General features: G+C 38.0%; 1 protein-coding gene across 2 annotated transcripts in view; it reads left to right on the top strand.

Annotated features, from left to right (window-relative positions):
- Nucleotides 1-17,013, top strand: part of LOC105222105 (uncharacterized) — a 170,758-nt gene that overhangs the window by 28,096 nt on the left and 125,649 nt on the right. The gene's annotated exons all lie outside the window — the stretch shown is intronic.

Raw genomic sequence — 17,013 nt, 5'->3', positions numbered from 1 at the left:
ATTGATCTACCTCCCTTCCTCTCCCGCTGACCACCTACAATTTAACTGAACTCTGCGATTTCTCCCTGACATTTCATCCAGCCAATGTTTGGACCATAATGGCATGCCGCAATAAAAAATGCACATAAATAATCAAATCATATTGCAGTCTCAACAATTAAGAAATGAAAACAGCTAAAAAAAGGGGAGCAAATAGCATTATTACTAACACAAAACAACAAAAAGAAAAATGTACTTCATTTGCAGCGGCCACCCGATTCGAGTGAGTTCCTGCAGTAAAGTGCTTCGAAAGTCAGAGGTTTTTAATTATAAATGAAGCAATGACTCCGATGCTAATGTCGTCGTTGCGGTTTTGTTTTTGCTGTTGTTATTACGCTGGCTGCGGACAATTTAATAAAAATTGAAATTTGTAATTGCGAAATGCACATAAAAATCGAGAGAGAGCAGCGATTGAATGTAGGAACTTATGGGTGCAATCGCCTGAACATATAACTACATATGTATGTATGTGAATAAATATGTGATCATGTATTGTAAAATATGTATGGTGTATAAATACACCGCAAGCTTTTATATAGAAAGGAGCTAGCGCATAAAGAAAAAATTGCAGCCCGCGAAGATTACCCAAGAAATATATATGTGAATTTCGTTTTGCTCTTTTTTACTAGAAAAGAATCTTCCAAAACGTTGGCCAAAGCTCTAAGTTTAGTACCTTAAGTTAAACTTCAGACCGATCAACTAGAGGGGTTTAAATAATTACTTTCTTCCGTAGTACTATTTCGTATTTGATACATTTTTAACCATCGATTAATAGACATACGGGCAAAGTACTGGTCTATTGTACTAGATACCTTGGTTCTGAGATATGAACTCGTTTGTAAGAATGTTTTTCTTCTAAACACTGTTTTCAGAATCGGTGAAGAAATTTTTCCGAAACGGCTGGATCGACTCGAAATTTTCACGTGATCATCTAAGACCTAATCTCAGAGATAAAGTTTTTGTTAATTACTTTTAAGCCGTGAAAAAGCTTCTTCACCACCAGACACTTTTTTTCCGAGCCCGTCTTAGAGATCGAAAACGGGATCAAAGAAATTCAAAATTTTTTCAATTGAATCGCTAATAATTAAAGTACAATAAATTCGTTAAATCTTTATTATCATTATACTCGGAACACTGTTTATTAAATATGCCAGAAAGTTTGTAAAGCCCAGAAGGAAACGTCGGAGCTCCCATAGCATATATTTTGTGTCGTCCTCTAAGTAATTCCATTTTTAATGAAACTTGAACACGATTTTTTATTGTGTAAAACAGTTTATGAAATTTATATTTTCCATTTTGATCCAATAACTTTTGCCATCTTTCGGCCAAGATATTGATTCCATGCTCATAAAGATTTTCATCTGTCCATGCAAAAGAATTCTCCAATTGGTTTTTGATGTGCTGATTTGAGGTGAAGGTTCTCCTATCTAAAGATCTTTTGGGAGACCGGAACAAGTAATAGTCTGAGGATGTCAAGTCTGGAGGATATTCTGGATGTGACAGCACATTCCATTCAAACTGCAAAAGTTTTTGGCGAGTCTTCGAACTTTTACGAAGTCTCGCATTATCCTGGTGAAATACTATACTCATTCTACGGATCAATTTTGACCTCTTCTATTTGGGTGCATCACCCAGTTTTTCCAACTGGTCATAATAAACTTCAGAATTAGCGAGGCATTGGGAGCATAACCATTTTTTGGTGACTATTGACCTTCAAACTAGTTTGATCTGGTTCATGATCTCTTGCTCAATCCGTCGCCCGTAACAATGAGCTTGAAAAATTATTTACTTCTCTGGCGTTTCTTAAGCAAATGACTGTAGTTAATGCGATGACGATAATAAGGAAGCAAATTTCGTTCTATAAGATCATAAGAAACCCGTATGTCAAGCTTCGAAAGTCATACTAGACGTTTCAGGTGCTTGTGAACGGTTCGGTTGCGTTACAAATTCAATCAATTTAGCAAGCTCTCGAGTTGTTATTCGAATATTTGTATCGATAAAAGTCGTATTTTATCAAAATTGGTTTCAAGAGTCCTTCCAGGGCGTGGTACATCCGAAATCGAAATGTTATGTCATGTTCTGTTCTCTAAAAATACAGTAATTGAAGGTTTTGCTACTACAGGGTGTAGAATTTGAAACAGCGTGGCTGTTCTGATAATTTTTAATATACTGAACAGGGTATATTAAATTTGAGAGGATATTTGTAATACACAGAAGGTAACGTCGGCTACCCTATATGTACATATATTCGTAAAGTAAGTGGTCAGCATCACGATTGTACTCGATTTAGCTATGCCCTTCTATTAGTCGGTATATACGCACTCTCAGTTTTCGAGATATCAATCTGAAACCCGTGCTTCTCTCCCCAAGAAGCTGCTCCTTTGCTGGAACCGCCGATATTGGAGCAGTATGGCTTTAGCTGCCACTAAATGAGCGGAATTAAGTGCTTGTATGGAAAGCTTTTTTACTTGAGGAGATATTTTTACGAATATGGTCTTAGGCAACAATACACTCTCTGAAAAAAAAAAAATTCAGTTCCAACCAGTATAGCTTATAGCTGCCTACGAACTGGCCAATCAAAATCAAGTTCTTGTATGGAAGCTTTTTTTGTTTATGAACGGACATATTCTAGGTTCGGTGCAACCGAAGTCGCTGGTTTTTTTGGCTCTAAGGCTACTGACAAACTATTTGCTTTATGAAAAGACTTTTAACGAATTGGTTATAAAATAGATTTAGACTGATCAAGTTGAAGAACGATTTGAATATGTTCTCCTAAAAAATGATCTACTTGTGAAGCTTAAATGTTTACAACAACAAAAACATCAGCATAAAATCTGAACCGAAAAGGTCTAGTCTGAAAAAGTGTAGTTCATACATTGACATATGAAGGAATGTGTCAACGAAAATTGCAAAAATCATAAGCAAAATAATTATTTCCTACAAAATTTTTCCACAGCTACGAAAAAGTACAAAATTGTGCAATTTCACTGACGCCAACAAAACGGGCGACTTCTTCTTCGTTCACGAATTGCAATATTTATTATTTTAAAATTCATATTGCAGCCAAAGCGATCTTTGCGTTTTGCAAAATGCACAAAATTCATAAATGTCACATAAATAAATAAATACGACTACATAAACGCACACAGACACACATGCATACAATCACATATGCAAAAGCTGAAAATAAACAAAACCTAGATTTGCGCCAATATATCGGGCGACACATGCCGATTTGCGGATGAGCTGATTCCTATGCGTCCACATTGCTTGTATTTGTGTTTATGCAGTTAGGTGGCACCACTGATTCGTCTACCTCCACATGTGTGTGTGTGTGCGTGTGTGGGGTGCGAATAAACAAGTCATAAATTGAAAGCGGCGCGCATTAGCATTAGCGAATCGGCAGCATTAAGCGCAACTGATTTACGTGACCACCCAGCGCTTTTGTGCCGTTGTCTCCAACACCGATGCCGCTGCGTCCGACGTCCGCCAGTGCAGCGTCTCCCCGACGTTTTGTGGTTTCGCACATCAAACAGCGACCGCGCGCGCCACAAGTGGCACGAAACGTGCGTTGTCATCACGATCGCGGCGACACATCAGCACGGTGACAAAAACGTTGCGTCGTAGCCCCCCGCTCTTCTTATTCCTCATGCAGCGTCACACGCGCGCCAATTCGACTTGCGGCATAATATTTTGTCAAAAGCCATTGCGATTCATATTTGCGGAAAATTGCAGATTCTTCCTTCAAAGTCGCACGTCACTAATTAGAAATAGTAGCAACAACAAAATGCAACAACAACAAAGGTTGCGCATTGGAAAATGCAAATTTTGTATTCATATTTATGCGAAGTTGCCTTTGAGCTACTTGGTTTGAGGCAAGCGCGCGGAAAACAGCACGGCAAGGCACGAAAACATTCGACTGTTATTTATAGAAATAGAAAATACTGATGATTGCGCCAATTTCTTTGCAAATATGAAGAAAGCAAAGCTCAGCGCTGAGTTACATGAAATGTTGTTTGTGTGTGTGCCACGAATTCAATTTATTTTCCATAAATATTTGAAGTTATTAGAGGGAAAGGCTTGAAAAAGCAAAGAAGAGCCGAGCGCGATCAGTTCAATAGACCCTTCACCCTTGGCGTAGTCACCGTTTACGCGGTTATATCTAAGTTTACAACGGCGCGCCAGTCGTTCTTCCTTTTCGCAGGTTGGCGCCGATTGGAGATTCTAAGCATAGCCAAGAACCTCATCACCTGGCCTTTCCAACGAAATGGAGCTTTTCCTCTACCTCCACCAGCGGATACTGTGTCGAATATTTTCAGAGCTGGAGTGTTTTCATCCATTTGGACGACAAGACCAGGCCAGCGTACCCGCTGTCCCATAGTTCACTGAATGTCGTCGTATATCTTGTACAACTCATCGTTCCATCGACTGCGATATTCGCCGTTGTCAAAGCGCAAGGGACCATAATCTTCTGTAGAAACTTTCTATCGAAAACTCGCAACGTTGACTCATCAGTTGTTGTCATCGTCCAAGCCTCTGCAATTGCCTACTCAGTCCAAACGGAAAAGCAGAACTAACGGCGCGGTTGTTGAGGCTAAGGATATCAATATCATCAGCGCATGCCAGCAGTTGTACACTCTTATAGAAGATTCTATCCGCTCGATTCAGCTCTGCAACAGGAATTATTTTCTGCAACAAATGATTGAAGAAGTCGAACGATAGGGAATCGCCTTGTCTGAAACCATTAGTATCGAACGGATCGGAGAGGTCCTACCCGATCCTGATGGAGCTTTTGGTATTGCTCAAAGGGAGATACCAAATTCTGACTTAGGGGAATAAAAGTACCTCCTTTTCGTGATTGTAGGGTCTCCCTTTTAGTGGATTGGACAGAGCACACTTAAATTCCAATCATCTGGCATGCTTTCGTCCGACCAAAATCTACTAAGAAGCTGATGCATGCCCTTATCAGTTCTTCGCCGCCGTATTTGAATAGCTCGAGCGTTAATCCATTGGCTCACGCCGCTTTATTATTCTTCAGACGGGTAATTGCTATTCGAACTTTTTCGATCAGGCAGTTGAAGAAGTGTTTTCTCCATAAATTTAGTATGCTCTGGGCATCAGTCACTTGATCAATACTGAGGGCTCTACAAGAGTATGATCCGGTCTTAAAGCCATCTGTTAGTCGCCGCGTCTTTTCATAAAATTTTCGAGCATTACCACCTTTGGCGAGATTGTCAAGCTCTTCGTCGGTCATTTCGGCCTCTCTATTTGTAATCTGAAAATACGTCTAGCTTCCCTCTTTAACTCTCGGTATATATCCCACCCCGCAAGTCTTTTGATCGATTGTAATGTTGCGAGGTCCAAGTAGCGCAGTCCGAGTCACATTCAACATCCTTAAAAATCAAAACCTAGAAAATAAGTGACTTAATCAGCTGAATTCCAAGGCTTAATCCAATCAATTTCAATCCAATGTATGCTGCGATGTGAGTATAGCCTTATGCCAATTTCATTCTAAAACTTCGCTTTTAAAACAAAAAAGTTAAGACTTAATTTTCTTATTTCAACTTCAGTCAAGAACTTCTTAGTCTTTTCTGGCTTCAATTTTCACAACAAACAATATTAGCCACGAAATGGCGCAACAACAACAGCCTAATGCGTTTCTTCACCAAAACTCCCAGTGTCCCTGTGTGGGTATGCGTGTGGGAACTTTGAAACTCCATTAGCTTTCTTTTAAATCCCTGGATTACCGCAAATATTGAAGCAAAAATATTTAACTTCAACCAATTTATTTTATATTTCGTTTATTTTAGTTACATATAAATACATGTTTGTATGGGAGTGTGTGTTTGTTTACAATAACAACAAAGTGCGATGAGTACACACTTTCAGTGTTTCATTACAAAAGTTTTGCGCGCAAGAAAAACTTATTGGAATGCTGAGATTTACACGCCGGCGAAGAAATTGATACAGATGTTAGTTTTTCTTTGGCTAACTGATTTTTGTTTTTATTTTTGTTATTTTTTTCTTTTAGTTTTTGTGTTTGTAATTTTTTTTTTTTTTTTGTTGAAACTGATACTCACCGTGGCAAGCTGTTGTTTTATCAGCTGCCACCATTTTTCCACTTCTCCACTTTACTTTGCTTTTCTTTTGTTTTTGTTGCAGTGCAACTAAATATTTTGCACTTTGAAAAGTGTTTTCTTGTACTCTGCTTCTCGCAATGTCTGCACAAGACTCCCACCCACCGCTACTTAAGCCAAGTGACTGCACACTTCGGAGTTCAACTTCATTCTTCTTGACAGCACATACTGGTATACTATTGAGTCTATGGTCCAAAAGAATACACAATGCAGGTCTTTAGGTAGGAAAGTGATACAAGGTTGACCTGATAAGCCGTTGATTTTTTATTACCCTTAAAATTGCTAAAAATGCAACCCTACATCGTTAGATAATATATTTGCACTAATTAATAAAATTTTTAGCTACTTGACGATAGTATTCGACTGCTAATTAGCTTCGACTAACCTTCAAAATGTGTATATATGCCTGTACTTTCAAAAAACAGATAAAGCTCGATTTATTGAAGCCAACACAGTGGAGTCGCTCGTGAGGTTTCTCAAAAGTAGTTGCCAAGCTACTAATTGCCAATATTAAAAGATTAATATTTAGCCTTTAGAACCGTTTCACTGATAGTCGGTTGTAAGTAACCGAAACTATCCCGATATATATACGAAAAGGAGCTGTAAAATTCCTGGGTATTAAGTTTTAGAAGTGCTTTCGGGTATGCGACTGCTGCGGCTGGCTCGAATAAAATTCCTATCGAGAGACCCAGCCGACCACTTTTTGCAGCAATGCTGTCATAAGTCAGTAATAACACGCCGAATAAACTTTCATGTCGTTAATCCTCTCGGACTTATCTATGTAGACAAACAACTTCACGTAACCCCACAAAAATTAGTCAAGCGGTCTTAAATCACACTTTCTTGGAGGCCATAGCACAGGTACCATGCCAGATAATGCATTGACCAAAAATTTGCTTCAATAATCTGATCGTTTGTAGACTACACGGAATGTAGCGCCGTTTTGTCATCAGCATCTTCCAATTCAGACACGTAAAAGTCAAAAATCATAGCTCTACAGCATTCCCCATAAACTGTAAAATTATGGCCGGCTTCATTTTTGAAGAAATAAGCACCAACGATTCACTCCGCCCATAAAGTACAAGACGGGAATAATGAATGACTTGTAGAGTTTGGTCTTTGTTCCTCGAGAGCAGACTTTTCCTTTCAATTGCCTACTCAGTCTGAAGTACACATTTTATTTAATACACCAAAGGTGAGCTTCTTCGTTGAGCAAAATTTTCTTGGGAAAATTGGGATTGGTGGTCATTTCGTTTTGGGTCCGTTCACTGAACGTGCGACGCGCTTAATGGTCGTTCGGCTTCAATTCTTACACGATTTGGATTTTCTAAGCGCACAAAGCAAGATCCTTCCGCAAAAATCATATGTAAATGTATGAAGTCATATGTAAAAACATATGTTTTTGGATAACAACGTCCTAAACTCTAAAATCAGTGACTTTTCAAATCTCCCTCACACCTTTTTTATACTTCAGCTTGCAGCTACTTACTTTCGTTACACACTGTTGGCGCTCAAACTTTGCCATTGTTGGCAACTCAATAAAGCAAAGAAAGCACCACAGTGCTGATGAGAGGAGGAACAACTAAGTATTATAGTAGCAAAGTCCTAGCAATAGTTGCTACAAAATAAAAATGAAGTTTCGAAACAAAAGCTGTTGCAATGCGAGTAGTGTGCATTGTGCGGCCATAGAAAGTTAGTATGTAACTTTAGGCTCTACTATATGCTAAATGTGTGTGTGTGTGTGTGTTCTATTGTTTAAACATAATGTTGTGCGCTCGGCACTAGTTCGCACTGCATTTTTGCGAAAAAATGCTTGATTGCTTTCCTTTAGTTTTTACGCCATTCAAAATGCGAGTGATGACAAAAAGCTATGCAATGTAGGCAGCATAAGAAGAAGCAAAAGACTCAAAGCCAAAGCCGGCATATTGGAATTTTTTGCTAGTGCAAATTTTGCACAATAACAAATGTATGCATGAAAAACAGATTTTTATATATTTTTTAGATTTTTTTCGAAATTTTTTCTAATTTTTTTGTCCCTTTCTTTGCTTTGGCGCGTTTATTAATGTCCTGTCTGTAGTTAGTATAGTCACAGTGCATTTGGCAGACGGCAGTAAATTCAAATTACTTATTGTTCGGCTATTCAAATTGGATTTTTCATACACACACACACATCACTGCTATAGTGTATGCAATAAAAGTCATTTTCTGGCACATATGTATGTATGGATGTAGACACCGTATATACTCTCAAAATGTCCATACTTTTATAAGCTCTAGCCGAATAATAGCTTTTTGAACTACACAATGGCGATTTTGTTTTTGCTTTCTTCTTTACAAATGTAATTCAAACTGTGGCATATCATATATTATATTGTCACTAAGTAAAAATACATACACATACATACATATGTATATACTACATATGGAGAGAAATGTACGTACCTAAGTACCATAGAATGTCAGACAGAACCGGACATTGTCGCTGCCTTTTAGTTAGCTTTCATATATTTTACTACTTTTTTGTTGCAATTTCTTTACTTGCTTTTGCTTTAATTTTTTTGCTATAAGCAGTATTTCAAATGTCATCAAGTTGGTTCAGTCAGGGACTTTTTTTTTACTAAATTTTCTGACTTCCTCGAATTTATTGACTGCCGACGGAGTTTTCAATAAGAACGGTACAAAGTGTTTTTAAATAAAGAAACGGTTTGGGATATCAATGAAATTCTTTATACACTCGAAAGTGCAGAAGTCCAGACGCTGAATCCAATTTTTGTCGGTTTTCAAGCATAAATCGGTCGATACTGCGGCAATTTCACGTTTGATTTTCGTACGAAATTCATCAACTGTCGCTGGCTTGTTGGTATAGACCATAGACTTGACGCCCCACAGAAAAAAATCTGACGTCCTGTAAACGCACGACCGAGGCGAGGCGGCCAATTGACTGGGCCGTCTCGTGTGATAACACGTTCACCAAACTTGGTTTTCAATAAATCGATTCTGATGTCCGCTGTGCGGCTTGTGGCGCCGTCCACTTGGAATCACAAATTGTTCAAGTCCATATCATCCAGTTCGGGTCAAAAATTTTCGGTTATCATTGAGCGGTAGCGACTCTCATTCACAGTAACGTGCCAGTCTTGATCATCACGAAAGAAGTACGGTCTAATGACGCGCCCATAAACTGCATCAAACCATAATTTTTTCGGGATGCAATGGTGGCTCATGAACTACTTGTGGAATGAGCCTCTTCGCTGAAGTTGAGTTTTCGATGAAAATCCGGATCATTTTCAAGTTGATGCTCAGCACAATTCATGGACATACGACGATTCTGGTGGGCAGTTCATGCGTCAATTTGATCTTGTAAGGATGTAGGCTAATATCATTTAGAAAAATTCGCCACAAGAACTTCACAGAGAAGACCAACTCCTGAGGACGACATGTGAGAGACTGATTTGGGTCTTCCTCAATTGATGCGCTTGCTGCCGCCAGCAAATTATCGACACTAAGGGCACTGCTTTGTCTCATTGGCACAGGAACATTTTGTACTGTGCCTGTGGATTAAAATTTTTTTACTAAACGCTCAATTGTTAATTTGGCAGGACGATTATGATGACCATAAATATGATGTAGCGCCCTTAAAGTTGAGGCCACTGACTCCGAATTTCGGTAGTAAATTTTAATAATTTCGACTCATTCTTGGATCGTACTGATTATGATAGTGATTCTCTTGAGTTTTTCGTTAAACTCGAGTTTCTTATCTGACATAATTTAGAGTTTAACTCCAAAAGAATTAACATATAGGAAGTATATTCAACAAGTTTAATTCTCAGTAGTTTATTTGCCAAACTAATAACTCGAGCTTATGCGGTATTTACGTCGAATGCCACTAAAATACAATGCCTTTATGATTTACAAACTTTTCGGACTAACTCGAGTGTATTGGTATTTCCAAAACTTCCGAACTAACTAGAACTTATTTGTATTTAAAGTTTTTTTTTACAACCCGAGTTCTTTAGCAATTTTGGAGTTTAGCGGCAAAACCCGTATATGGTGTTTATTATTTACGAAATATCCTCAATAACTCGAGTTTATTGCGGTGTTAACGTCAAATAACACTAAGAGGCAACTGAAGTTATGATTTACAACATTTTTGGATTAACTCGAGTTTATTATCAGTTTAAGTGTTTATTTTTTACAAACTCAAATTCATTAGTCATTTTGGTGTTTAGCTTCAAAACTCTTATATGTAATTTATCATTGACGAAGTAATTTGATAACTCGTGTTTATTGTAATTTTAAGTGTTTATTTTTTACATATTCAAGCTCTTTAGTCATTTTGGAGTTGAACATCAAATTCAACTGACACATTTGGAGTTTCCAATACATCAAATACTCTCATTAACCCGAGTTGATATACTATTTTGGCATAGAGCACCAAACAATACTTACATGAACGAAGTTTGCTATTTTTTTTAGATATTTTTGATAACTCTAATTTATTGCGTTGTTTCCTTCGAACGCCATTGAAATACACACGCCTTATCATTTACAAAATGTTCAGACTAACTTTAGTTGAGTTATTGAGTTGAGGAAAGAGAAACCAATGTAGATACATACATATGTAAATTTTTTACCCAGAATATTTTGCTAAACTTCAGCAGTTAATTTTCAACTATTTGAATTGCTAACACTAACCTTCCACAATAACGAACATTTTTAGATGAAACTTTTGAAGAGTTTAAGCAATAAAACATAATCGATATTATCAATAAAGGGTGAACAATGAAAGGGTGAAGGTGTTTGCTGTACTTTCTACTATAACTCTTAGGGGTGTACCTGGAAAATAGTCTGATTACAAACCGAACATTTCACACTCTTGCGACTTGCAAAGATTAAAGTCAAGGAAGTACCTTCAGGTACTCAGGGCCGGTTAGTTAAATGGGGTCTATGGCGAGTTGGCATCCGAATTTATTCATTCTATGGTAAGCACAAATAAGCACCATTATGAGTAAAACATGATCTCTCAAATTTTTTTAAGATAACTCACATATTTTCCGATATATGCGGTACAAAGACATCCGGAAGTTCGAAATTCTTTATATAAAGTGTAAAAAAAGTATTGACCACATTCAAACCCATCGTACTACTATGAGGAAAGCATATTCTCTCTGAAATTCAATTATAAATCTTTGGAAACAACTTTAACAACAAAAAAAAGAAATTTAGCAAAATAACATGATTACCGTTTTTAGGTACTGACTACCGAATTCAGGTACAAAATATCTAATGTATATTACTAAAAAATCTACTGCCTTTAAAAACAACAAAAAAATAACGATATAGCATGACTACCGTATTTAGGTACCGACTACCGAATTCAGGTACAAAATATAATATATCTATTTTAAAAAAACCTACAAAAAAAAAAAACAAAAATTTTCGGAAGAGCATGACTACCGTATTTTGGTACCGACTACCGAATTCAGGTACAAAATATAATATATTTATCAAAACTCTACTATCTTCAAAAACAACTACAACAAGAAAAAAACAAAAATTTTCGGAATAGCATGACTACCGTGTTTAGGTACTGACTACCGAATTCCGGTACAAAAATTTTTTTCTTTAAAAATAACCATGACAGCAAAAAAACTAAAAACATATATCCATCACTTCCTTCATTACTTATTTGAATCATATTAATCGCAATTTCAGCTCGTTCCATAATGCAAAAGTGCTTTATCGAAACAAATTTAAAGGCTGCCAACACTAGGATTTGTAGCATAGGCTAAGCCATGACTCATGCCGCAAATTCACTCAACCATATCCAAAGAGGGTTTCACTATATGCTTTTCATAGAAAAAAACGACCCACCCTAATGTGCAAACATACCTTCGCTTGTAACTTTACCACTTGCACATCTGTTTGCACGCTTTTTTTATGTGCCTCTTCATTTGTTTTATTGTGCTCCATTGTGACCATGTTCATCGGTTTGTACATAGTTGAGCAAATAGTGATAACAGCGAGCGCAGAAAGCGCAACAACTGCAGTTGCAAGTAGCAAGTGGCAAGTGGTGAAAGAGTTTGCGCAATGCCGTTGACGCGACGCCAACAAAACCAACAAACACACATGCAGTAACGGCGGCAGTTAGCAGGCAACGTTAGGCGACTCCCATACATACACACATATGTACAAGTGTATCTACATTCGGTACTCCCGAGTGCTATTGTAACATATTTTTACAGACATACATACAGACATTCAGACATTTGTGCGCCGATGTGCATTTGTGTTGTTGCCATACATCTGTAAATAGTCGTTTATTGTGTTCTCCCTTGACGCTGGATAATTGCATGCGCGGTGGGGCATATCGAATGTTGTTGCATGTTTCCGTTAAATGAACGGCAGCAACAAACAACCAGCAAAGCAAGAGCCCAAAGTGGCATTTAAAACCAAATGCGGAACAACGACAACATTGCCGTTGCAAAGAACACAAGGGAGGCGAGACGGCGACTGACGCTGCTCTTCGCAATATGGACAATGAATTCTAAAACAACAACACCAACAAATAGTGGAAGTTGGTAGAGTCAAACGCTGCAACGAAATGCCAGCAAACAAAATAGTCAAGTAAACAAACAGTCAACCAACTGACTCAGCTCACCTTTAGGCCGCCGTTACTGGCGATGAGCGTTTGCCACCACTGTACTCCACACCTGTGCTCTCTTAGCGCCTCTGCCACATTGCCGTTTTGCTTTTTACAATTGAGAATGGATGCTATGCGCCGCAACTTTTGGGAAATTATGCGCCAAGTGCACACTAGCGGCTTACATGCGTAGCTACCCACAAGGAAAAATAGTTGTTGGCACTTTTTCAATTTTAATGCATATAATGTCGTTACTTTCTGGCCCAATATTTGTCTCTACTGGCCAATAGTGAGTTTATAGGTATACATATTGTAGGGGTTAGAGTCATTTGAGCCCTGCTACAACCTTCTTCATTATTTATGATTCCAAAATCCTGAAATCTTCAACACATTCTACCTCCGGTAGTTCATACAATTTTCATACTCTTGAAATGTCTGCTATTAAAAAAGCAATGGTCTTAGGGTGCCCCCAGAGTGGACGTCTAAGGCGAAGCCGAGCGCATTTTTTCATTTACGCACGACGCGAATTTACGCTCGGCTCGGCTATGAGCGTCTTTTCTGCGGGCACCCTTACTGCTCCGAAGTTCAACTTCCTTCCAACTCATAAGATTTAACACGCCAACAACAGAGCGGCAGCAATAGTATTGAGATTCTGTATGCTCAAAGTCAACCTACTTCATTATCAACTCAAGCAAGAGAGGGCATCTTTACCCCGCTCACATCGAAATGGGATCGAGGTGAATTCCCGCTGTCATCTTGCAGTTGTTGGCTGCGAACCAGCCTTAACATGACGTCGAGGTGCTCCTAACCTAGAACAGAACGAAGGAAATCTACTAAACAATCGTAAAAGATCATACTGGACACTGTCCCATACTTAGACATTGATGCTGTAAGGCTCATAATCCAACCGGGCATCCAAACATTTCCAGCTCCATTTTCAAGCTTTTGTAAGGCTGATGTTGAAACATCTCGACAATGACGAATGAATGAAAGCTACCGCAGCAAATTTGTAATCGACTCCAACAGCTTCGTCAATTTAGAGGATCTTCATGAACATATTTATAGGAGTTATGAGTACCACAACGGACAGGCTATAAGCTGTTCTAGTGAGCTACCACTAAGGATAGACCTTTTTAACTAGCCTAAGCATACTCCTGGATACAAAAATTTTTGAAGTTGAACTTTGGATTGTCTAACTGATGTTCTTTCTGAAGAAAGAATCTTGTAAAATTGCGAAGTTTGCATAAAAATAAGGAAAAGTTGAGGTATTTGAAGTCTAATCATTCTATTTTAGTCCAAGTCGCGGTATGAATTTTGTTCCCATTTGGACATAACCCTAAATGTAGGCAATATTTTACTTTGAATTTTAAAAAATTTGGCTATGATACGTTAATTAATAAAATTTAGCCTACATTTGGGAGCACACCGCTTTAAGATAGCCCTAAATGTATGCAAAGTTTTTCTTTTAGAGATTCTATAATGCATTTTTAATAGCAAATAAAAAAACATTGCCTACATTTAGGCGTACAATATCTTAAATTGCAGTGAAACTCTCTTTTCTTAGGCAAACTTGTGAAAAGTCAATTTATTAAAGCAAATTTAGTTATAATATTTATGTATGTATATGTACAAACATTCAAAATTTGTATGTACAAACATTTAAAATTAGAAATAGGTGGCAATACCATACAAAAATTAAAATCATACTTTCTTAAGCGAATGTGTTATGGAATTCTACTAACATTTTCAGTTTTTACTTTCTATTATTTGGTTTTTATTATAGTGGCCACGTTGTTCGCTCTTTCACTGAAGTTTCTGAAACAGCACTGAGACATCTTCAGTAACTTTGTATGAGAATTGGTACTTTATTCAATTTTAAAACTATTTTCTGTTTAAAATCAAGTGGCAACTCTAGAACATATAATTTTAGAGAATAATTTTGATATTATTATGACTATTGACAAGGCTTTTAATAATAAAAACAGGTGGTCTAGAACAGATATTTAGTAAAGCTGGATGCGAACTTCCGTTAAACTCTTGATTACAAAACTAGTTTGGTACGATACTTATTTCTAAACTGCTCACATTTCCTGTCAGGTGGCAACTCTACACAATATGTTATCATTGAATATTGTCGAAAATTCGGCAATATTAAAGCTGTAATGTGTAATCAACATTAGTCTTGGACTAGTTTCAAAGTAAGCAATTCCATTATAATTCAAACTAACCCGAGACCACAGAAACCCGGACTATGTAGAAAAACAACTATGTGCTTTCACATACACAAATACAAACATACAGACCCATACATATGTGTGAGTCTAGCTGATTCTGACAATGGTATTTCAAATGCTTTATTCCAACTCATTTACTCACATCTAGTCAGTGGCGGAGTCGGAATCGGTGTCCGAGCCTGCTTGTACTCTTACGAACAAAATTGTATATAAACTTGTTCGCATATAAGTAAGTTGTATTTTTTCTATGTTCTCACTCGCATTACGTTCGTTTCGTTATCTCCGTGCTGTGGCTACATAAATTACAATTCCACGATGGCAACTCTTCCGCGGCGTGTTTATGAAATTATAGCTGCCGAGATTGAAATGCTGAGGTGCCCATTAAAATCTGGTTTACTCAGCTGGGAGCGTTGGTCGCCCGACCGGCAAACGTGTGTTCGCTGATCCCGGTGAGTGGGTGGTAGCGTAGATGTTGCTTTGGTTCGCTTTTTGTGGTGTGGTGAGGCATTGCTTTGCAATCAGAATGCGAGTGAAAAACAAAAACACTTGCCAGGAAATGCTGCACTTTGCATTCGAGATAGGCTTAGAATTAACGGCGGTTATGCCGCTTACTTGCTTTTTCCCATTGTCTTTTCAATTATGGCGGTTTTCTGTGGCAAAGTGGTCATTAGGCGGTGGAAAGTTTTTTGCCGCGCATCTAATGTGTCTTTCTTTTTGCAAAAAGTATCTGTATTTCTTAAAGTAACTTGGCGGTTTCAGTGAATTTATGCTGTGAAAGCTTAAATTTGAAATTTTATGCCCGCGGAATAGCACTCAAATTGTAGACATTTGGTTGTCCTATTTCATGGATATTAAAACAGCGCTAACTGTTGTTATAGAGTTCCCTTGGTACTGTGATTAAAAATATGGTAAGAGGTCAGGTCAGGCCACATATTTGAAATGAAAACTACTGATGTCTGTCTGAATCTGGAAAGCATTATGCCAAGTTAGCAAATCAAATCCTAAAGTGGTAAGCTCTCTATAAAGATTTTGTGAGAGGGAAAGCAAAGATATACTTCTATACATATGAATTACTTCGAAGTTCCACAAAGTATAACCACTTCGAACCAGGCTACATATGTATGTATCTTTTCATGGAGCTTTCCATATAGCTTCATACCCTTAAGGCATTCCATCTCACCCTGATTCGTCTGTCATCACTTGCGATGAACGCAGTGGACGCCCAAAATAAGTTTTTAATGACGAAAACATCAAAAAAGTCCACAAAATATTTATTTTTTTTGCGAGTGAGGAAGTGGAAAATGCCATCCGCATCATCAGAACTGCCGTCACAGAAACGGTATGTGCCACTTGCAACTCACTAAAACCCCTCCTTTAAGAAACCGTCGCCCACTTTGGAACCGCGTTTGCATTACTTGTTGTTCAAATTTATTAGGCCAACCAGGTCCTCTACTGCGGTGCGTTCCCGTTGCCATTATTTAAAGAATGTCTGTTCTTCGTCGTCTTCTGTCGCGTCGTTATATTGGCATGTCATCTCTTCGACTTTACCCAAGCAATGAAAGTATTTTCTGAAATTTCACGTCCAAATAAAAGCTGCTTTGTGTAGAAGTCGACTTCTCCAAATTTGCGACTTGTCCATAAGTTTAAATCTATTATAAGTTTGGCCGTCCATCTGCCACGACTCTCTTTTCCCCATCTTCGTTGGCATGCGAGTATCGTGTCTTTCTTTACTCGGTCAATTGCGCTCTTGTTTTTTTTTTTCAATCTGCTTTCATTAGCTCTCACATATTTTTTTTTGTGCGCTGTCAATGGGAGCATTACCACTTATGACTAATATTGCACCTCCTGACACAGTTCGGCAAGATGCTGTAACTCTGAGGGCTGCGCTTTGGCCGGTTTTCTTACGCCGGTTTTCATATTTTGGCACACCTGCCCAAATCTTTGCTCCGTGTAGTAAGACGCT

This window comes from Bactrocera dorsalis, chromosome 3 (assembly GCF_023373825.1).
Source record: "Bactrocera dorsalis isolate Fly_Bdor chromosome 3, ASM2337382v1, whole genome shotgun sequence".
In the NCBI taxonomy this organism is placed as follows: Eukaryota; Metazoa; Arthropoda; class Insecta; order Diptera; family Tephritidae; genus Bactrocera; species Bactrocera dorsalis.
Note: the sequence above shows the minus strand (reverse complement) of the source record. Positions and strands in the feature narration are given on the sequence as shown.